Source organism: Tupaia chinensis, unplaced genomic scaffold (assembly GCF_000334495.1).
Source record: "Tupaia chinensis unplaced genomic scaffold, TupChi_1.0 Scaffold000382_1, whole genome shotgun sequence".
In the NCBI taxonomy this organism is placed as follows: Eukaryota; Metazoa; Chordata; class Mammalia; order Scandentia; family Tupaiidae; genus Tupaia; species Tupaia belangeri.
The window spans coordinates 638,700-641,852 of record NW_006159884.1 but is presented as its reverse complement, the minus strand read 5'-3'; positions in this window follow the sequence as shown (position 1 = coordinate 641,852).

Below are 3,153 nucleotides of genomic sequence, written 5' to 3'. Positions count from 1 at the left end.
CACACCGCAATCCCTTCTCCTCCATTCTGCTCTTGGGATCTTAGGCACGCACGCACACGTGCCCAGCTTGAGTTTAAGCCACCGGGTCTGGGACTTGAACTGCTGTCGACTATATGGGAGTTCAACGACATAGCCATTATGCTAACTGCTGGTTCCCCAAAAAAGACTTCTTAAATAAGTGAAGATAAAACTAAAAAATCAGGGAATAATGAATCGTTTTCTTCTAATCAGTTGTGATTCTCAAACTTGGGTTAGTATAAAAACATCACCTCAGGAGCTTGTGAAAGAAGTCCATCCTAGAAATCCTTATTCAGTGAGTCTGAAGAAGGCTGACATTAGTAATGCCTTAGGCGGTTCTTATGCAGTTGGTCATGGAACCACACATTGGGAACTGTAACTTTGGGGAAATAGCGATCATTTTATTGAAAATCGCCAGATGTGCAGTGATGCTTTTATCCAATGTCATTTCTCTCTCTCTCACATTCAGGCTTACGAAGCCTCTGATTCTCAACTAAAACGAGTTCCCTAACTTTTCCTCATAAAGCTCTGTCAACCTTTCAAATCTGAGCAGCTCTGAATTCTAATAAATGTGGAATGGCAGGATGGCCAAGTATGCAGTGGCAATTGGATAAACGGTACACACTACTTCTTGCCTAATTGTCTTGAAATTTGGTAATAAAATATGTTCACCATTTTGCCTAATAAGGTATTGTGTCTGGTGATTATTTTCGTGTGAATTAAGTGCCCTAGATAATGGCTTAATATAATCCACAACTACAATTCCATACTTCACAAAGTTGATTGACAAATATTTGTTCATGGGAGAGTTCTTAGTGGTCGCTAGTACTGGCCATTTATTTCACAGCTGAGAATCTTTACCTAGTACTATCTGGCTTGTCCTCCAATCCAGAACTTTTACATATGAAGAAGTTGCCCACCCATAGGAAACCTAACTGAAAGCCAAGTCTCTACTTAGAAAGACTTCTCCACTGAACAAAATGTTATCCAGTGTTAAAAGGGAAGCCATGCCAGTTATTGGCTAGCCTGGGAAACACAGTGAGACCTTGTTTCTAAAAACCAACATGCACCAGGAATTCAGAGCTGGCCCAATGGTATAGCAGTAGTGTGCTGCTCATATGATGATAAATCTTTTCATAAGATCACAGGTTCAGTTCCTTGGTCAGTACTGAGTGTGGGCACCTGTAATCCTGGCAGCCTAGGACGACTGCGGTTTGCACATGAGCATGGCTCTTTCTCTCCATCTCTCACTCTCGTGAATGGAAGAAATACACATAAAAATAAAAGTAAAACTTTCTTTTTTATAACAAAAGGGAATCCAGGCCCAACCACAGTGGTACACACTGTTCAGGTGCTGTACTCCATAGGCTGGAACCACAGGGGAGGCCAGGGTTCAATTCCTCGACCAATCTAAGTGCTGGGCATGGAGACATGTGCCTATAATCCCAGCCAATCAGGGAGACAGAGGCAGGAAGACTACAAACCTGAGACTGGCCTGAGCAACACAGAGAGACGCTGTTGAGAATAAAAAAAGAACTGGAAATGGTGGCGCTGCCCTGTAGTTGCAGCTGGGAAGCTGAGTCAGGAATATTGTGAAGAAACCCTGTTTTTTGGGTTTTGTTTTGTTTTGTTTTAGAAAAAAGGGACTCACATATTTTAAATCACAGTAATAATCCCTTTATATAAATAAAGCAGGACATTTGGGTTAACTTCCTTCAGAATAACTTAATCATGGAATAAGAAAGCAGGATCACACTTCATTTCACAAAGGAATTCACTCCTTTAACAGAACAAAACTTCTTAGAATTCTTTTTAGTTCAAATATTGAAAATTGAGCATTAAAGCATTAAAAGTTACTTTCTCTAAAAAGGCATTCTCTCCCATATTCCATAGTGAAATGAATGAATTGTGGGTACTTTCTGCTTCATATGAATGAATTTTGGGTGGCTGCTCCTTTGGCTTATTTCCTCATTTTCTGTACACATGTACAAAAATGTAGACCTGATGGTATTTTACATTTTAATCCCCATCTGCTGTCTTGATAGATTATTCTTGCACTTTTCAGAACGTGTTTGGTTAACCCAAGCCCACACAGCCACCAAAATTCCCTAGAACTCTTGACTTCAATTCTCAATTTTATAAAGCTTTGGAAGTTATCGATGCACAAATGTGAAAAATTAACTTATCAAAAAATTGCACACATAAAATGGGAACTAGCCAAAGAATATTGTTTTAACTGGAAATTGTACCATTAACTGCTACAACTACGGTATTCCTGTTACAGCTTTTTGCAATATATTTATCACTGTGTGGGAACAGTTTAATCTACTCCATACAGAGAGCAGTAGGAGATCTCGGTAGCTTCAAAATCTGATGGCCCTTACTACAAACAACTGATCTAAGTTACTTGCAGGTGGCAGGTCTAACTTTTTTTCTGAAAGGAAATAACCCTTCTCTAAAAGTCAAATTTGTTTTTAAAGCTGTGGCATCTTTAACCACTTCTTTTTCCAGTTTTTCAGTTGCTGTCTTGTCGTGACTTATGGTGGGTTGCATCAATCATTCTGGGTTCTTACAGAAAATGTTTTGTGGTGGTTGACTATCACATGCAGGAGACTAAGTGCCCTTTGCGGGTGACTGCGCAGGTACCTCTGATTTCTTGCCAAATCATTCAAAATGCCGCAAATCCATTAAATCTCTCCACAGGGAGGAAGAAATTCCCGCATCCTAGAGAGAGAATTTATGAGTTCACTTCAATCACCACAAATGAAAGCCACCCTTAATATTCATTAGAAATTTTACGGTGGCAATATGCATTATCTATTCGTGTGCCCCTCTGAAAGGCCAATTTCCCTTGAAACCTCGCATGGCTCCAAGCCACTCTTTGTAGGAACAATGGCCTATGTCCAAGTGGAATCAAGGGAGGCAAATGGATGACATTTCCTTACCCATTGGTAATGATTCCATTAAAGTGCTGTGGTGGCTATGAGCTTCTGAGTTTCAAAATTAAAGGATAGATTTGGAATGTGCGGTCATGTCATTGTATCACTTCCTTGCTGTTATCTGTGACCGTATGTCCTAAAGTAAATGGGGCTTTTTGGTTGGCATCGCAACAGATGACTTTTGAAATTGACATTT